Source organism: Physella acuta, unplaced genomic scaffold (assembly GCF_028476545.2).
Source record: "Physella acuta isolate Inbredline_101_S28 unplaced genomic scaffold, ASM2847654v3 ptg000126l, whole genome shotgun sequence".
In the NCBI taxonomy this organism is placed as follows: domain Eukaryota; kingdom Metazoa; phylum Mollusca; class Gastropoda; family Physidae; genus Physella; species Physella acuta.
In genome coordinates this window covers 60,792-82,500 of record NW_026731645.1, presented here as the reverse complement: position 1 = coordinate 82,500, position 21,709 = coordinate 60,792, and the positions used below count along the sequence as shown (strand labels likewise).

Genomic DNA, 21,709 nt, shown 5'->3' with positions numbered 1-21,709 from the left:
GCTTGTAGAGAGTCAACAGTATTAGAAACTGTAAGAAAATCACGGCGCCCCACGTTTTTCATTTTTTGTCATAATGCGCACGCAGTTTGCGATCGCTTATAATAGAGTGATCGCTTGCATTATTGTGATGTATAGCATTTATTTTCTACTTTTTATTTCAATCAGAAAACGTGGGTTTTTTTTTTTTTAATTTAATGATAATTATTTTTTTTTTTTAGTTTTTGTCTGTTTGTTTGCATTCAAATCTTGCTATCGATTTTATCTTCTCGCATTCACTTTTTTTGAGTAAACGAAGACAAACACTCACAAAGGACAAACACAAAGATAAAAGGGACTTATACCAGGCATGACACGCTTATTATTCAGGATCAGCTGGAGGTTCGTGTGGACGCATTATTTCCATCTCCTGTAGACATTCCTCATTGCAGGGTTTTTTCCTGTTAGCTTGCTGCAATCCAATTCCACAATGCGTACGCCTTCGAGTGATCGTACTCGACTGAGCGCAACATACGTCTGGCCCGTTTAAAAAAGCGCTGGTCCTAAATAGACAACTGCGTGATCAACTGTGCAGCCTTGCATTTTATGCACTGTGCATGCCCAGCATAGAATTATGGGCAGTTGTCTTCGCTCGACTTTCCCATAATTCAGTTTTCCATCAACTTCTACGGTTCTCGGCTCAATCCGATGGATTCCATCTGGCCCAAAATCAATGCTTAAGTCGGGAATGTCTTTATCTATCTAGTCGCGTCTGAAATTTGGCCAATGAATTTCTGTAATATTGCCGATTGCGCCATTAACCAGTCCCTTTTCAACGATGATATTCGCTCTCAACATCACCAGGATCAAGGTTATTCCAGTAGGCTTTCGACGGAGTTATATCGGTGACAAACTTCTAGCACAGTCTTTTGCGCAAGCTCAGCGGGAAGGTATCCCTTAGAAGCAAGCATGTGATATTTTGTCACCTGATTAGGATAGCACTGCTTATGACAAATATCACAAGTTATATTGCAAAAAGTGTTTATCGTGTCGAAAAATGTTTTCATTGCTGCCGAACGTTGGGCGTAAGCAGTGCGTCGACGTTGCAATTCTGCTTGATGCCTTTCTTTGTCTTGACGAGCAGTAGCATGACGCTTTCTGTCTTTTACTTGGCGAGAGACCCTTTTTACTTCGGTCTCAATCGCAAGTGCAGCATGCAGTTCGTTCTTTCTGCTTAGTAAGACGACAGATCCTTTCTTGTTCTGTCTCAATCGCAAGTGCAGCATCAGTTCGTTCTTTCTGCTTAGCAAGACGAAAGAACCTTTCTTGTTCTTTCTCAATCACACGAGCAGTAGCATGACGCACTCTATTTTTTGCTTTACGAGAGACACTTTGTTCTTCTGTCTCCATCGCTAAAGCAGCAGATTTTCGTTTTCGATCTTTTTCAAGCTTGTTTTGATACTTACCTTCTTCCATAATTTTTGGTCGTTTAGGAGGATTTTCCAATCTGTATCCTGCATTGCGCCTCTCCTGATACTTCTAGCGTTCCTTTTCCAATCGACGTTTCTTCTGTGTTGCCGTTTCTTTCACAATTTTGCCCTCGCGTGCAAATTATTCGATCATCAACATTCTACTTCCGGATCAGTTAGATTTGCATAGGTTTGTACACAAACACCGCGTGACCACTACTCAGCCAATCGCGTGCTCGCTCCTTCATAATTTTTAATTAGTTTTTCAGTAAGCCAGAAGAGGGAAAGTACCGAACCTTTGTTTTTATCAAATTACAATTACTAGGTTATGTCCCTTTTTTGTACAAATCAATAGGAGTCTAAAATGATCAATAAAATTTGTCTATGGATCAATTTAGTAATAATAATAATTGAATACTGTATTGTCATCGGAAACAAAGCTTCCCTGAAAATTTCAGCGCGCTAGCTAACTGGGAAATGCCCGAAATTTCGATCGCAAGATTTGATGGAAAGACAAACAAACAAACAGACGCGAAAGCAAGTTCAAGACAACGTGGGAAAAACACGATCATCAGAACCAAAGTGAGTTAGAGCATATTTCTTGTTTCACGATTACTTTGCAATGAAGTAGAATTAATTACAAAATTAGGAAATGGATTAAATAATGAATTTAATATTTTGCGAGACAGTCTACTGATGTATAGGTCTATGTATGTATAGAGTGAGAGAGAGAGAGAGAGAGAGAAGGAGGGTCGGGCGAGAAAAAGATCATGACTTGTGTGTTTCTTATGCAGCATATACCCGGCATGGACGTTTGACAAAAGTACACGTAACCCTAAACCCAACTAAAACTTAAATTAACACTAACCACCAACCAACCTAAACATAAACATAAACATAAACACTAATGCAAACGCAAACTAAAACTAAAATCTGCTAATACAACTTAGTAAACGACTATATTATCCCATCTTATCCATAGTCTATTAAACTCAATAAACCGAATGTAGGCTCTAGTTCCGTCTCAACTTTTCAGCGATTTCCGGTAAACAGATATGGAATTTATTCTACTTTTTATTTCAAATGCTTATATATTTGAGTACTATTTTAGATAGATAACATAAGTAAATTATCTTTTTCTCTGCCTTTTGTCAAATGTTGAATAATTTCCGCTGACCGGAAACAGTACTTAACGCTATTTCCGTTTATTGAAAAAAAAACGGATACTAATGTATAAAGTACTTTTTATTCCGCACTCTTATACACATATTGTTTGCCGTTATCTTAGTGCGCAATTTTTTTAGCGCAATTTCCATTCTGGAGAATTGCGTTTATTAACCCGTCATTTCTGGATGTATGAATGTATGGATGGATGTGTGTTCGCAGCTTTAAGTCGTATCTCCTCCTCAACGAAACAATATCGAGGACTAGTTCCAAAAGCAAATGTGTTAAGCAAGTTACGAGGATGATGGTGGGCCCAAATAATTCCGGAATTCCTTCCTGGATTTCACGGAAAAGCCAAAAAAACCTCGAAAAAATGCAGTTTTTGGCCCATATCTCGGCAACCAGTCCACTTGGCGACTTGAAACATTTACCAATCGATTCCTGCCATAATTTAGAACAATATTGCCGAAGATTGTTTTCAAAAATATCCTTTCGTTTGGTCACAAATTTTAAAATTACGTAAACACCTTCAAACCGATCGTTCTCCTAGCTTGAACGCACCCCAGCATTATACGTCAGAGCTATGTTTAGATAACATAAGGAAATTGCGCATAAATGTCACTAGACTTTTTAATTAACTTGTTTCTACGAGATTCTAGTCTATTTTAAAAAAAGGTAATGTTATTAAATTGATTGAAAATCATGTCCGTATCCCGAGTTGCCATTCCCCTTAGTGTTATATAAGAATATTTGAGAAAGTTTAGAGGAGATCACTCCCGCTTTATTTATTTTAAATCATAATTTTAAAATGCTTAAAATAACCAACCCAGAATTGCATGTATATAAATGAAGAAACATACCACTCTTTCTGTTGTAAATTTTGACTAGATGTATAGTTGAAGGATATTTAAAATGAACTTCAAAATATGGATCGCTATCAATCGTAGAAGTATGGGTGTAGTCGAGCTGGCAATTGTCTTTCTCGCCGTTTACGGCGTTATGGGCAAAACATTCTCGGTACAAGCTTGACTGGATAGCGTGTTGTTTTAATGCAATATTACGACCTGAAGAAAAAAAACATTTAACTCAAAACATAGTACAGATAAAATTTTAAATCTGTATATATATGTTACAATCAAAGCCCGAAGTGCGGCCAAAGACCGAAGAACTTAGCACTAAGAGCGTATTTCGTACATTTTCCGGCCAATGCGCGCACTGGCCGAGACGTACTGGCCAAAGTTTAAACTTGACATGTCCTATCTAGACTAAGTTGTAATCGCGTTTTCATCATTCTGGGTTCGGTTTCATTGCGAGTAACGTATTGTTTGGCTTTTGTTTGTATAGCATTCTTTATGCAATGCGACATGGACCAAAAGGGCCGTCAGACCAAGAGACAGACATACCAGATGGCTGCCAAAAAAATAGTCCAAATCATAATAGAAAGAATTTGTGAATCAAGTTATTTCTGAATAGAGAACATGTGGCATAAACTTAAAACTAGTTAAATGAAAAACCAAGGCATAGCCAAAGCCAATGTTCAGTAGAACGTGCCAACTAAGATGTTCAAAACATGATGATGACAAGGATGCAGACAAATGAATAAGCTTATTGGGCTGCGAGTCTTAAATTCATTCAATTAATGAAAAACCGTAATTTTCACCAAGGAATCCAACAATCGCCATACGAAACCTTGTTTGGATGCAAAGCAAAAGTGGGACTTAGCACTTCAAATCTACCAAGAGAGGCTCTCGATAGTTTAGCTACTGGGGAAGATCTTGTGAACATTGAACAAATGGTGACAATAATAAGGCCAACAGATTCTGTGTAGTTTGTGAAAAAATATTGTAGTGCAGCCCATTCTTGTGGATCCTGAGGCAACGATGTCCATGCGAAATAGCCAATGAAGCAGACGAAGGATACGAAGGGAAGAGTACTTGCAGATTATGTCACAATAAACAAGAAATCATGGACAACAGGTCATACTAGCTAGCAAACTCAAGGTGCAAAGATGCTAAAAATTTAAACAAGCTGAAGTGGAAGATACTGATCGCATCCGTATTCCAGATGTTGACAGAAGTCGTGGTGATCCCCGAAGCGTCCTTGCAGCTGTCATGAGCGTCGAGGACGCTTTCTACAAGCTAGGAACGGAACATGATGTTCCAAAATAACTGTATACTAGAAGTGTGTTTTCAATTCTTCACGAAAAAAATTGTCCCACCTTGGCACTGAGGAAAATCACTATGAACCATCGCATCGTCACAATCACTGACCGGTGGCCAAGACTACAACCTAATGTACAACAAATCGCTGCAAGTGTAAAAATTACAATGTAATTCTAAATAATAATCAACAAAAACTTAATTTGTATGATCCTTACGGTATTGAAAAAACCTGCTCACGATCTTCTAATTCGGACTGCGACCGGTCGTCCCTAGCCAGATGATTTTCTAATTCAGACTGGCCGGTCCACAATAGCCAGTCCGCGGAATGGCCGGCCAAATGCCAAAATCAAGTGCCATTTCAGAATTTAGCCGGTCCACCATGGCCAGTCCGCGGATTGCCCGGTAAAAGGCCTAAATTAAGTAAAGTTTTGGACTTTGGCCAGTCAATTGGAGGCGATATTGACAATTCGCGCATTGGCCAGTCAATGCCCGCTTTGGCCGACTTCGCGCTTTGACCGTAATATATATATATATATATATATATATATATATATATATATATATATATATATATATATATATATATATATATATATACAGATGTCTTTGTATAGATTTTCTTAGAATATATGGTTAATTTCAATAAATGTTGAAAATTAGAAAAAAATGTTGAAAATTACATTAAAAACAAAAACTATGCATTTATGGTTTTTATTAAAAGGCTTTAATTATTTTTTAACATGTTTAGTTTTGCAGAAATCTATAGGCATACTTTACTAATCTTTAGCTAAGTTGACATATTTTGTATCTTTTTTTAAGCTTCTCTTGATTAGAAAATGTGCACTGTAACTATGTGTAAAACTTTGAAATTCTTTTTTTCCTATGGATACATTTTCATTTTTCAAAATATTTTATACAAGCCGACCCGCGGCGTATCATACGCCGCTAATTAGTTGTTTTATTTTATACTTTACAGTAATTCATAATTTGTGAATTCGACAATACCAATGCTGCCACTGAAAATATTTGCTTCAAAACACTACCCCCCCCTTTCCCCCAACCCCTACCCTCCACCCCCCCCCCCCTCCCGTGAAAGCAGCCTCCTCTTAGTTACCTCCTGTAAGTTTAAAATCGTTTCAAACTAAATTATCTGCCCCTAATAGCCGTCACCAAACCCGTCTCTATGATTGTAAAATGTAAAAAGCGTGAACCACAGCTCACCAGATCATGTGGGGGTGGGGTGGGGGTGATAGTGATAGAGAGGAAGAGAGGGGACTGCAAGGAGGCGCTTGCAGCTTGTTTTCTAACGGCTCCCAGAGGAGAATTATATATATAGATACATATTTATTTAACTTTTCAAAATCAAATTATACCGGGCGCAGTTATATTAAACTTTAAAAGTAGGTCAAGACTTGAAGAGAATGTATTTTGACATAAAATTTTACTTCATTTGAAAATAAAACAGGCTTTCTTTATCTATCTATATACTACTAAAACTCAAGTTTGTTTACATGTTTGAATATTTATTTGTTTGTCTGATTTGGTACTGTAAGGAAACTGCTCTAAATGGGGGACTGTGAAATAGTATGTAGGTAGAGAATAATGTTTGATTGCAGACAGACTGTTAATCACACATTTATTTAAAGACGTTAGTTAATTTATTGATTTATTCATAGGTAGATTAACCACATTAATTTTAAAGTTATAGAACAATGGCTAAACTTTGACTGAATAGTGACGTTTGATAACTCATTTTTCGTTTCTTTGTTTTTTGATTTGAATCTTTATACTACTAAAACTCAAGTTTGTTTACATGTTTGAATATTTATTTGTTTGTCTGATTTGGTACTGTAAGGAAACTGCTCTATATGGGGGACTGTAAAATAGTATGTAGGTAGAGAATAATGTTTGATTGCAGACAGACTGTTAATCACACATTTATTTAAAGACGTTAATTAATTTATTGATTTATTCATAGGTAGATTAACCACATTAATTTTAAAGTTATAGAACAATGGCTAAACTTTGACTGAATAGTGACGTTTGATAACTCATTTTTCGTTTCTTTGTTTTTTGATTTGAAATTGGGGAGAATCTGCATTATGTGTAGAGCTGTAAAATAGGATTTTGGGTGGTAAATATTGTTCTTTCTTAAACATACTGTTAATTACAAACTAATTTATAGCCGTTAATTATTTTATTGATATATTCATTGGTAGATTAACCACATTAATTATAAAAGTTTAGAACAATGAACTAAGTAATCGTAATAAGATATTTTCCTTTTACAACAATGTTTTCAATTATTTTTTCTCAAGGCCATTATATGAATGATGAGGTTGACTATCAGGACCTCGCGGGGCACAGGGCAGGTGAAGTAGAGTTCACCTGTTTCTATGTTCTCAGCATATGAAGGGATAGTGTGGTCAGAGCCATGCCCGGCCGGAATCATTTTTTTTTAAAATACAAACATGTCTGAGACTTAGCGGGGCACTGGGCAGGTGAAGTAGAGTTTAGTAGTTTTTTTTAATATAAAAAACGTCTTTTTGAATGTGGGGTCTGGTTATTTTGGGATGATAAGTGCTGACAGACGTGAAGTCATTTATGGATGACCCCCGAAACCCACAGTTATCTAACTAGATAACGGGTGGTCTAGTACACTACTAAAACTCAAGTTTGTTTACATGTTTGAATATTTTTTTTTGTTTGTTTGTCTGATTAAGTATTGTAAATAGTTCTACTCTATGTGGACAGCTGTAAAATAGTATGTAGGTAGAGAACAATTTTTGTTTTAAGACAGACTGTTAATCACACATTTATTTAAAGACGTTAATTAATTTATTGATTTATTCATAGGTAGATTGAACACATTTATTTTAAAAGATTAGAACAACCACTAGACTCGACGAAACAGTGACGTCACAGTTTTTGTTTACTTTTTAGTACAATAAAATGGCGGCTTCCATCATCGCCCCATTTAAAAATTTAACGCGTTCTAAATCTAATTTTTCTGTCGGCCATAACTTTAACAATACGTCCGTTTGCTGCTTTTATTACGTTCCAACACTTATATAAATTTTCAACTGTCTTTTTTATTTAGATTTACTATAAATTTCTCTAGCTCTACAATCTGACCAAGAAAGTTATTTATAGATCTAAAAATATCATGTGACCAAGCAAGTTATTTATAGATCTAGATCTAGAATCTAGGTCAAATAAAAGATTAATTAGATACATACCAAAGATTCAGTTAAAAAATACAATCCATTTTATAATCATAATACATTTTTAGTCCTTAAATATAAATCTTTGTGATTTATCTATCTAGATCTAGAGTTATCTAGCTAGAAGAGGTCTAGATTCTAATGATTAGATCTAGATCCTAGATCTAGAATTTCTAGATCTAGATCTAGATCTCTAGATCTAGCAAGAGTTACGCAAATACTGGACTTAAGCAAACAAGTCGTAGAATCTAGATCTAGATAATTCTATCTAGATCTAGATAATTTCAGACCTTCATTATTTTATATTAATCTTTGTTTGGCGAATTAAAGATAAAATTTAATTTGAAAGCTATTACTACTAGACTTAGATCTAGATCTATGCGCGTAAATCAAGTTGCATAAGGAGACTTAAAGTATTAAACTATAGTATAAAAATGAACCTGTTACGTCAGAGTTAAATAGCTAAGTTGTTAGTGTAATCGGCTTGCATGCGTATGGCACGGGTTCCAGACCAATACGCTAATGATAATTATTTTTTTTCAATTTTTACTTCATTTTTTAGATGTGAATGATAAAGTTGCCTATCTGAACTTGGCGGGATACAGGGCAGGTGAAGTAGAGTTCATCTGTTTCTTTGTCCTAAGCATATAAAGGGATAGTGTTGTCAGAGACATGCTCGGCTGGAATCGTTTTTTAAACGATAAAATCATGTTGTCTGAGACTTGGCGGGACACTGGGCAGGTGAAGTAGAGTTGAGTTAGTCACTTGTGACGTCAGTATATAAAGGGATAGACCGAAATCGGTGTTTTCGGTGTTTTTAAAAGATAAAAAACATCTTTTTGAATGTGGGGGGTCTGTTTTTTTGTGACGATAAGTGACACTGCAGTAGCGTAGCGAGGGGGGGAGGACATATGTCCCCGGGCGCCGACCTTAGGGGCGCCAAAATGGGTTGGAAAAATAAATTGAAAGGTTGAGGGGGGTGCAAATCGAAATCTTGCCGGGGGGCGGGGGGGGGGGGTTCAAATTGAAAAGTTTGTCCCCGGGCGCCGAAAAAAGGGTCGCTACGCCTCTGAGTCACAGACGTGATGTCATTTATGGATGACCCCCCCCCCCCCGAAACCCACAGTTATCTAACTAGATAACGGGTAGTCTAGTTAGGTTGTGATATTTCGCACAGTTATCCACAAATTGTATTTAAAAACTGTTTTTTAAAAGATGTCAACATCCCGACTACAGTGGAGTTGAGATTTACTTATATATATAATATTTGAGAAAGTTATATGTATATCACTCCAGCTTTATTTTTAAATATATGATATACACAAAGGAATTTAAATCTTTAAATTAAATTTTTGTTACATTCATGCCTAAAAACAAATTTTTATAATACAATATGAGAATAAACACTTAATATCACAAAATACGGAAATTATGCTGTTGTCAGTTATTAATAAAATACTTAAAAAAAACTTTTTAAAAAACCACGTTTTTCTTGTGGACTAAAAAGTAGAAAATAACTATTTACATACATTTGATGACAAAAAACGTGGGTACGTTCACCATCAAATTTCCCAACCCATCTGCCCGACCCACGTTTTTTGTCATCAAATGTATGTAAATAGTTATTTTCTCCTTTTTAGTCCACATGAAAAACGTGGTTTTTAAAAAAGTTTTTTTATATAGTTTATTTTCTACTTTATCTAATGACTTGATTAAGTATGAATTGACTAAGTGTTTATAAATACACGGACTAAAAAAATCTTGAGCGACCAGGATTCGAACCTGGGTTGTCGCGGCCACAACGCGAAGTACTAACCACTATACGATCACGGCCAGCGCGCTCACATCGATTGGGGCCGAAGTAACTGTGTCAAAATGCCTCCAGTCTTGTCGGTATCTTTAGAAATCATGTCCTCAATTTTATGGTCCTTGGGGCGTAATTAAATTAAGCTAATTACGGTCTCTAATTGCTAGTTTTTATGATTGCATCTGAAATTGTTAGGCGAAAGAAGCATGCATGCCAAATTTCAGGTCTCTAGAGCAATCAGAAGTGGGCTAATTTTCGATGTCAATTTTAACAACAAACAAATCCACACATCCACAAACGCGAAGCTGAGTTAAGAAAAACGTGTTAAAAATGTAATAAAAAGCGACATTTCCTGTCGGCTATCGCTTTAACGATAAGTCTGTTTGGTGTTTTTTTTTATTAGGATCCAACGCTGTTATCAATTTTCAATAGCATACGCTTGTCAGTTTCTTATACGAGAATACAATACATGTATCTAGATCTACCGATAAAAGGTATTAAAACACAATAAATTATTGAGTAATTTTACTAAACTATTTCCGGCTTTAAATATTTCATATAAATCATTGTTTCATCGTAATGGAATAGGATTAATGTTATTTGACGTAATTTTACTTTATATGAAGAGTAGCCTCCCGTCAAAATATAAAATGGGAGTAGGCCCTATTTAGGAAATAAGAAATGTTTTAGCGACTATTTTACCTAGCATAGGATCGAATTACATCTAATCAGTGTTTAACTTTTTTTGGTTTAACTTTCCTACATAGAAAGTGTACTGTGATAATTCAAAACTAGTGCTAACGGTTCTAATTGATTTTAAATAGTTTAATCATAAGAGGTTCGAGCTGAGAAAATATTATGGAAATGAATTATGTTTTTAAAAGACAAATACATGTAAGCTGAGTTGTGACTTCATTTTGGATGTGTGTGGTAAAATTGCCTTTCGGACAGGCGTAACAAGAGGCAGGTGAACTAGAGTTCACTGGTTTCCGTGACCTCAGCAAATAAAGTGATGATGTTGTCGCACCATGCTCAAACAAAACGTTTTTTTTTTTGTGTGTGATTTAAGCGATGTTGGCTGAAGTGTTCAGTCTTTTTAGATGTTGGGTTCTGGATTTTGTGAAGATGTGTGTTATTGGGGAGGGGGGAAACTCAAAAGGGGTAATCCTCAAATGACGTCAAGCTTTTTTTTGACGTTTTTTACCTCCCACCCTCTCGCGTGAGTCACACATCGTTACAAAAAGCCAGACCCTCACCTAAACGACGACACACTTCATGCTACAACCCTACCGCCTCAAATCTGCAGCTGTTTTACTCAAAACATCGATATTTTTCCAAAATCGTGTCAGAACCACTGTCAATATAGAGTATTTTAATCAATTTCTATTACAGTTTATTAAAACAGTTTTCTAAAACGCAAAATAGCAGCTAAAATTCATTTTCTGATATGGATTTATTATAATGCAAAAGTGTGACGTCACATTTTTTGAACCCCCCCCCCCCCCTCCCCCGTATCACAAACGATAAAAAATTATGGACCCTCCTCCCCTCTTCGAGTTAACGTCATTTAATGAAGACACCAGTAAAATCGTCAAACAAGCTAGACGTCATTATGATTTACCCCGAAATCTATAGTTATTTAAAGGATAATGGATGGTCTCGTGTAGCTAAGAATTTAAAAACATCAATCAAATTACACATCATTACAAAGTAGAAATTTTAAATAAAATATTCACAAACCACCACTGAAATAAACAGAACACAAATTGTGTGGTGTCTTCCCTTTCAGTTCGACATGGTTAACTGTTACGTAGTCTTCACAGAAGTAATCCCAAATATCGTTGTTGAGAGCGTATGTTTTCGTGGCACATCCTAAAACCAGGTCCGGTGCATTACTAAATGTCATACCTGATTGAAAATTATATTTTATTAACTTATTACTTAATGCAAAGCTGTGGATTTTTGCCTTTAGAAATTTAAACTTAATCTACATCTCAGATTCAACATACACACACGCCTCTTTCTCCACATCGTTTCTTCACTTCCTTTTCATTCACTTCAACCTAACTGAATCAACACCGCTACCTCCCAATCCTACTTAGCCTCAACCGCAACCACTAACATAACCTGAATCTCCACCGCAACCTAACCCCAGTATCAACATAAACATCAACATTAACATTAACAACAACATCAACATCAACATAGCATCAACATCAACATAACATCAACATAACATCAAAATCAGCATGAACATCAACATCAACATCAACATCAACATCAATATCAGCATCAGCATCAACGTCAACACCAACATCAACATCAACATCAACATCAACATCAACATCAACATCAACATCAACATCAACATCAACATCAACATCAACATCAACATCAACATCAACATCAACATCAACATCAACATCAACATCAACATCAACATCAACATCAACATCAACATCAACATCAACATCAACATCAACATCAACATCGACATCATCAACATCAACATCAACATAAACATCATCAACATCAACATCAACATCAACATCAACATCAACATCAAAATCAACATCAACATAACATCAACATCAACATCAACATCAACATCAACATCAACATCAACATCAACATCAACATCAACATCAACATCAACATCAACATCAACATCAACATCAACATCAACATCAACATCAACATCAACATCAACATCAACATCAACATCAACATCAACATCAACATCAACATCAACATCAACATCAACATCAATATCAATATCAATATCAATATCAATATCAATATCAATATCAATATCAATATCAATATCAATATCAATATCAATATCAATATCAATATCAATATCAATATCAATATCAATATCAATATCAATATCAATATCAATATCAATATCAATATCAATATCAATATCAATATCAGTATCAGTATCAGTATCAGTATCAGTATCAGTATCAGTATCAGTATCAGTATCAGTATCAGTATCAATATCAATATCAATATCAATATCAATATCAATATCAATATCAATATCAATATCAATATCAATATCAATATCAATATCAATATCAATATCAATATCAATATCAATATCAGTATCAGTATCAATATCAATATCAGTATCAGTATCAGTATCAATATCAATATCAATATCAATATCAATATCAATATCAATATCAATATCAATATCAATATCAATATCAATATCAATATCAATATCAATATCAATATCAATATCAATATCAATATCAATATCAATATCAATATCAATATCAATATCAATATCAATATCAATATCAATATCAATATCAATATCAATATCAATATCATTATCATTATTATTATCATTATCAATATCAATATCTTGTTGAAACTAGGACAAAAATCACATTTATTTAAATCGAACTTGTGCATTTTCGCATGGATATAAAACGTTTTGGTCGACGCTGCTTTACTTTTTATCACAGGTGTATTTTCATGTTAATGTACAGTGTTTTTTTTAACCCACGTCAACTAACTGGTAAACGGAAAAATGCGAAACGGAAAAATGAAAAAAAAAAACACTGCAACGGGAAAAAAAAATCTGTGTGCGCACTTTTCTGATTACGCAATTTTTTGACGATATAAAGGGATAACTTTTGTAATATTTATTTGTAAGCTTTTATTTTTTTATTTTTTACATTTGATAGTAGCCTGCATACCACCTTCTTCATATAAACCAGATGTAAAAGTAAAACTCTTTGCAAAACATAGCATTTTGTCAAAACTCACCGTCTTGATATACCAAACGAATACTGGAAAATGGATACGTTGCTCCGAGCGTTAAGTTAACATTTCCCGAGTTAGAGCCTAGGCATGTTTTATCATCCCCGTCAGTCAAAGTGTGTTGGTTGTTAAAACTACCAAGTATGTCAACTGAAAAATATCTTTTACGTTAGCAAATTTAATCTGTGATGTAAAAAAATGTGTGTCATTTCAGCGGACTAATAGATTGAGGGTGTGCGGTGTTTGACTTTATGGTGTGTTGATTTGATGTAGGTGTGTTATGTTTGTTGAAGTTATTACATATTAACTGTCAAAGAAATATTACTTAAGTTCGTTTGTGTTGTTTAAGATAGTCTTCTGATTTCATGATAGTGTACAAGAAGTATTAAGGAGAAGATATATATATATATATATATATATATATATATATATATATATATATATATATATATATATATATATATATATATATAGATATATATATGCAAATACCACAAAATCGAAGATCATATAATTTTCAGAAAGAGAAATACCCTTAATTTAATAAAAGCAAAATTTACAACTTACTGTACTGGCACGTCCGACCAAACCATCCCCGTGAGCACTTTGATCCATGCACGCACTCCCCATCTATGTTGCAATGGTTCTTTTCACAATGACACAGAAATTCGTTGTTTGGACCAAACCAGACAGAAGGTTCCACAACTAGGTAACAAAAACTTATAACTAGATTTTTATAACGAGAGTGAGTTGATTAAAAGCTTATAAAATGAATACCATTTTTGGGAATTAACTATAAACTTGTTTTCCAGTTAATTCATATGTATGTAAATTTCGTTTTTGTATACAAGTAGCAGATCTAAGCACAGTTTTACTGGCAAAAAGAGTTGGTATTGTCTACCAAACAAGACAGGAGGCTCAACAGATATATAACAAAAGCCTCAAAATGTTATAATTGAAATGTAATTAACAGAAAACGGTAAATGGTAACAACTTATTAAATTGTTTTTATATTTACATTATCTATGGACTAATCAGGAATGTATGTTTGTTAGAAATAACCAACCGATTTCTTGCAAAAAATTGTGGTCTTTTAGACAAGTTTAGAAACATACACAATTTTTAGTGATGTATTGTTAAGTAAAGGATTTGTACAGATTAGAGAACAGAGCAGGTGATCTTCATAACCTTTCGAGAAGTAACTTTTGACTTTAATTTGTATAATTGAATTAGCCTTCTCTCTTATATATCGCTATTGGAATTTTTGCCTGAAAATAAGACCTAGTTTAACTGCAATTTAACATTGCCTGTCTTTTGCTTTTAAAAAGTACAGCTTAAAACTTGTGTCAGTTCAGCAAGGCATGTATATATGTATATCTCATAGTCAGTTGCTATTATATGTATGATGATTTTAATAGAATGTCATGTCAGTGTTTTTCTCATGGTATTTACCGCAATGTTTCTTGTTTAACTATATGTGAACTGTCTAAGGGAATCATACCAGCTTACAAGAAAACAAAAAAATCGTGCATTTACGAATTTAAAACATCAAATGCTTTATTAAATTCTAAAATTCTTTTCTATGTTTTTGCTTATTCCTTATGGTTTTGGTCAATAGAACTAGAAAAAAATAGGGGGTTGTATAGGGCATGCACTACGCTACCAAGGTTTTAGCTTATATAAAAAACGGTATTTTATAAAAAAAAAATTTCTTAAAAATAATACAATTTGCTAGTAAGAAACATGTATATATATATATATATATATATATATATATATATATATATATATATATATATATATATATATATATATATATATATATATATATTTATATATATATATATATTTATATCTATATATATATATATATATATATATATATATATATATATATATATATATATATATAACAATATTTTATAAAAGTTATGAATTCTTTTAAAATAATATATTTTGCTAGTAAGAAATGTAGGCCTATTTAAATAAAAAAAATTTTAGACGTTATGCATTTTTTAAAATAATATATTCCTAGTAAGCGATGCATATAAACAAAATATTTATAAAAGTTATGACATGTATATAAATAAAAAGATGAACCTGGTGCTGCAAACAGTATACAGCAAAGGACACATTCCAATCTGGCTATCCACATTTTCTCAGTATGGCACAAGTTCCTCAAACAAGTTTAAGAAAATATTTATACAAACAAGATCAAATACTGATTCGTCCATATGCAGAATAGCTCGGATAATGAGATGTTATTTAGAATACGTGGCACATTGGTATAGATTCGTCCATGCATCAACCCATATGTTGCTAGGGTGTTAATTATGAGCTTTGAAAACATACCTACAATTAATTTACAGCAGGCAATTAAATCAATTGATTTTAGCTTGTACAAAAAAAGAATGAATCGCACAAACAGATGTTTTCAATTAGTACTGTTGTAATTGAAACTCATATCAAACAATAGACATAAGTGCAGATGTGTATTGCCTATATAAACTGTTAAACACCAGAATCAGCTTCCACAAAAACAAAACCGTCTGCTAGCTTGTATGCATATATATATATATATATGATTAACTAAATTTCACTCCCACTGGCGAAAACAAAACATAAGAAAGAACACTATATATATATATATATATATATATATATATATATATATATATATATATATATATATATATATATATATATATATATATAAAACGGGGATAATTCGTACCCCTAAGGAAAAAAGAAATATGGTAAAAAAGGAACTTCATGTCGGAAGTTATTTTGATTTTGAAGCTATCTTATTTGTAAGTGGGACTAAAAATCTAATGTATAAAGTTCAATTCTGTAGGTAAAATGTTTGTAAAATGTGTGTTTGGAAAATGTTTGTCGTGGATACTTGGATGGATTTAAGTGTTAGATTATTATAGTGCTCATGGTCTAAATTTATGAGTAAAAAAATTACTATTGAAAGTTTTTAAAAACAATTTTCAATTTATATACTTAAAATAATAATTTTCAATTATGAACAATACATACAATTTTTAAAAAGTGTATCAACGTTTATAAAACTTATAAAATTGTGTCTGAAATGTATTGACTACACAGTTACTTCCCTTTAAAAAAATCGGGGGAAGAAAGAATTTACTTTTTATAACTACATAATTAGCGGGGATTGATTAAGTGCAATGTCGTTGGTATTTTTAATACCGCCTTTTATTTATTCAATACACTGAACATACTGTTCACTAATTGTTTTTTTTAAATCAATAACATTTAATAAGCCTGGTCCTATAAATCCTATGTGTTTATTTCGTTCCATTTACGGAGAAGCTTGGAGTATTATAATTTTGTTCACTAAATTGAAACAGGCGCGTCCGCCGGCGCCCCTGCACGGTTCAATTTGACGCCCTGGGCTATCATGTGAGCGCTATGCTGCAGAATTTTGTTTTAAACAGTGCGATAGACTATTGATAAGAAAGGTTACTAGTCTTTAAGTGAATCAAATCCGAGCGTCCTCTGGCACCCCGACAGGGTGCTATTTGGCGCCCCGGGCCTTCCCGTGTACGCTATGGTACCTACGTTTGCGTAAGTGAGTTCAAAAGACTATGAATAAGTTGGGTACTATAGTCTTTCACTAAGCTGAATCAGGCGGTTACGCCGCACGTCGTCATGGTGCGATTTGGCGCCCCGGGATAGACTGTGGACACTAGTATTTTATCTTTGCGTTTGTGTTTTCTATGTGTTTGAGTTTGGGTTTGCGTTTGTGTTTGTGTTTGGCTTTGGGTTTGGGTTTGTTTTTCTACTTTCGCTTTTTCTAAAGCCTATAACATGAATGCTAGTTACGATAGATAAATGAAATTTCACTTGTAAGTAAACGATCTAATTTTCTGCCTGCTGTCAAATTTTGAGTAATTTCCGTTGACCGGAAGTAGCAATTTATGCTATTTCCGATTTCTCATTAAACGATAAAACGCATGAGAATTTATAAAGTACTAATAATATTCCGTACTATTTTTTTTTTGGCGTGCACTTGGTTTGCAATTCTTTTTTCTACGAGATTTTATTTTATTTTAAATGTTTAATTGTTTAAAATTGATTAAAAATAATTTCAATATCCCAAGTTGCCTTCCCCTCTTGTTTTATATTAGAATATTCGAGAAAGTTTAAGGGAGATCGCTCCCGGTTTATTTATTTTTAGACTTAACTCTTTGAGTCATAACTATATGCTAAATATTATAGAATTAGGTTTAGAATAAGCATTTTGGTTATTTTAGTTTTCAACACCCGCCCAGGCATTTAAATCACTACTCTTTTCGTTAGTACCTAAACATTGTGGGTTAAATTTCTTTTAGTCGCATGTGCTTCGTTCATTAATAATTAATATAATTATGTGAAATTCTGGTTACAAGAACAAACCACGCCGACAAAAAAATCACGCTTTAAAATGAAGATTTGATATGTTAATGCTGGTTGCACGTCATTTTTATTATTTTAATTTTATATATAATCAGGAATTAGTTTTCTAATCCATTTTAGCTAAAGGCTTGTTTTTTAAATAAGGTATCGATATTAGGATGTAAGAAGCTAAATTCCAAAAACTAATAACTGACAGCTAAGTCGCTGTTTGTTTGTTTTTTTATTTGTGAACCGTATTTTTTTAAAGGTAACTTGTCAGTCCACGTGTATATCTACTTCAAACCCAGACAAGTTATAATTATACCTGTCGTTTCGATTGCGATATAGAATGATATTCCCCAACCTTAACCCCACCCATTATTAAAACCGTTGTAATAGAATAATAAACAAATAGAATTTAGAAAATATCGGAATCAATTTTTGTATGGAAATCTTATTTCAAATTGAAAGTGAATTCGGATTCCCAGGTTTGTTTCGAATTCATTGAAATTTGTATTTTAATTTGTAAATTTAAACTATTTGATACAGGTGATTATATTTAGCTTTCAATAAATACATGACCGGCAGAACTTTACAATATGTATAGTTGAAGCAAATAAGTGACACGGTGCTTTGTCAAATCATTTCTTAGAGGCATCATAAATATACAGAGTAAAGGGTCATCCATTCAAGACATAAACAGAGGGGTTGGGTGTTAAAATGTCATATTTTTGTTGGCGTCTTAAATGTATGACCCTATAGTTTGTCTTTTAGGAAATTAGTTTTAACATATTCATTTTCTTTTTTTTTTAAGATTTTTTTTTAAAATAGCGTTATATATACATTACATAGCATGTAAACCAAATTTTAAAAAAATGGCTAAATTGAGACATAAATTTATTGACATTTAAAACCATTAAAAATTAAAAAAAAAAGACATCAGTTTTGTAATACTATTGCTACATTTTTTGCAACATCGTAAAACAGTGTTTAAAAAGCAAGAATTTTGAGCACATATAACATAATATCTGATTAAACATAAAAGCTACCTTATGAAAACATCTTATTTTTACAAGCTTTTATTTAACTCACTTCCTCTGTCGTCAGTCTGTCTAGACGGAAACGCAGGAGTGAAAATTCGGAAACTTCTACTTGACCGATACGATTCACACTTTTCTACTTTTTAGTGCATTGTTACATAAAAGCTTGTTATTAAAACGTTTTTTATGAATTTTTTCTTGTATAAAACAATTATTATTCTATATATTTGAACAAAATGTACAAGGTCGTCCTTTGATTTATGCTAGCTCAAACAAACTATCCCAGACAAAAATCAAGTGTGCATTTGTGCCCAGTAGACTGAGCATATCAGAAAATTCTGCTACATCGCCAGTACTAATATACAGTTTTTTTTAAAGGTTTCTTCGGGTGAGGGGGGGGGGGGCGGAGAGAAATAGAACGAAACAGAATGTTTATGGGAAAAAAAATATATTTACTAGTGTTCCTCCCCCCCCCCACTTCCCACGGAAAATTGAGTCCCCCCTCCCGACCGAAAATTTCAAGAGCTCCCCCCCCCTACCCCCGCCCGGAGAGAGAAGTGTGGAAGCAACACTGATAATCAATACTGTAAAAAATATTTTTTTAAAGTGACGTAAATGTAACTTAGCTCGAATTCAATTTGAATGAATAAATGAAAGCATATTTAGCCGGTTTTTTTTCTTCTTTTTTAAAAATAAAATGTGAGAATGAGAAAATTTGCCTTCATCATTTAATTTTGTTCACATCTTCTGAAAAGTGATATACACTTTATAACAAAGTGACATCACCCTAGCTAGATTTAGGTGATACCAAATAACCAATAGTTTTATTTCATATCCGTAGTGTCATTGAAGCATAGTTTCTTTCAGGGTCAGAAGAATAAAGTCTCAAGGAAACACTGGATGTGGGGTGACGAATTGGTTATACCCCAATTCAGTGACGCCCCTGCTTTTTACGATTTCTTCATATTCTGACTACCATCACGAATCGTCACCAAAAGTAAAATCCCACACCTCCTCAAACATAAGTTTGTTTTGAACTACTTGTGGAAACCCGAGTTGGCGTACCCGTTGTTTCCTGCCGATATCCGAACCTACGGCGTGGGAAACGGTAAGGAAACTCAATTCCTGTAACTACAGGGGCTGGCGTTTCATGTTGTCTAAAAACTCTATGCAAGGGAGATAACCTTTTGCGCTAAGAATTTCTATTAATTTTGATTTATTGTTCATGAGGAGATGAATATCAGATTTGGTAACAAACCACATTTGTTGGAATATGCGGGCTATGTTTGAATAGCCATGCATTAGAGCAAGTTGGATGGGTGAAACATGAACTAGGTAGGATGTTGAGTTCACATTGTTGTGTTGTATTTCAATATCTTCTGGGCCTACACCATATAAGATTAACTGCTTTATGTAATTAACCCTTTTGTAAAGAATGCACTTATGAATAAGGTTAGGAACTAAACATAGGTTTTTGGATCCATATTGGATTAAACAGTCAATGCATTATAAATCTTTACCCTCGTCTAGTTTAGGGGAACTGAAGAGAATGGACAGTGCTGTTTCGTTATGCGTCAAATTAGCGACGTTAACGTCGGCTCCTGATAGACACAGCGTATGAACCAAGTCAAAGTCTTGCAGCTCAGCTGCCAGCATTAGGACCGTTCTCCCGTCGTTGTTCTGGCGGTCAACGTCTGATCCTGCTTTCACGAGTAGCTTCAGGACGTCAACATTTTTCTTTACAGATTTACAGGAGATTAGTAAAGGTGTGTTTCCCTCGTGGTCCGCGATATTTACATCAGCACCCTTGACCGGAAATAGTATTTTAGGCTATTTCTGATATTCAAAAAACGCATGTGAATTTATAAAGTAATAATAATATTCCGCACTTTTATAAAGATTGTAATTGGCGTTCACGTGCTGAGCAGTTCTTTTTTTTCTACGAGATTCTATTCTATTTTAAAAAGTTTTATTAATTAAAAGATGATCAAAAATATTGTCTATATCCCGAATTGCCATCCCCCGTAGTGTTATATAAGAATATTCGAGAAAGTTCAGGGGAGATCACTACCGGTTTATTATACATAATCTCATTCTAATGTTACATTTTACATACCTTTCTACTTGTAACTTGAAATAATTTTGATTATCAGATTTGATTCGACTAGTGAGATATTTTTTATATTCCTCTCCGTGCACTGGATTTTAAAGCAACTGCTTCCTTTATTAGTTTTATAGTGTTCAAATATTACTGATAGTTTTTATTTATGTGTAAGGTTCCATAAACAACGTGTATATCAAACGTAGGCCTATATTGGGAAATGTAATGTAATGTCAGGTGTATTTCTTGAGATGTTTTTTTTTTATCTGCCAAATGGGTTCGACTTAGGCAACATGCGGATTAGCATGTATACGTTCAACGACAAACTGTACGTAAGTTTTACAGAAAAACTTTTCTGCTTGACGCTTAAGGCGAGATTTGATAACAATGCAATGATATATGAGCTTAGGCAAAGCAATATTAATAGCTATTTAAAACAGAATGAAATTATATAATAATAGTAATATAGTTTTTCGGCTTAAAGCAATTGCCTTCAAATTTTAGTAAGGATATTTATTCGCCAATAAATATTTATACTATTTAAGCTTTACAGTAGTGTTTGTTGTTTCTAAAAATAAAATATGT

At 33.6% G+C, this 21,709-nt stretch overlaps 1 protein-coding gene across 2 annotated transcripts in view; it reads right to left on the bottom strand.

The window, feature by feature from the left end:
• The window catches only part of LOC131934981 (uncharacterized), a 37,146-nt gene that overhangs the window by 10,643 nt on the left and 4,794 nt on the right, over positions 1-21,709 (bottom strand). The window lies entirely within an intron of this gene.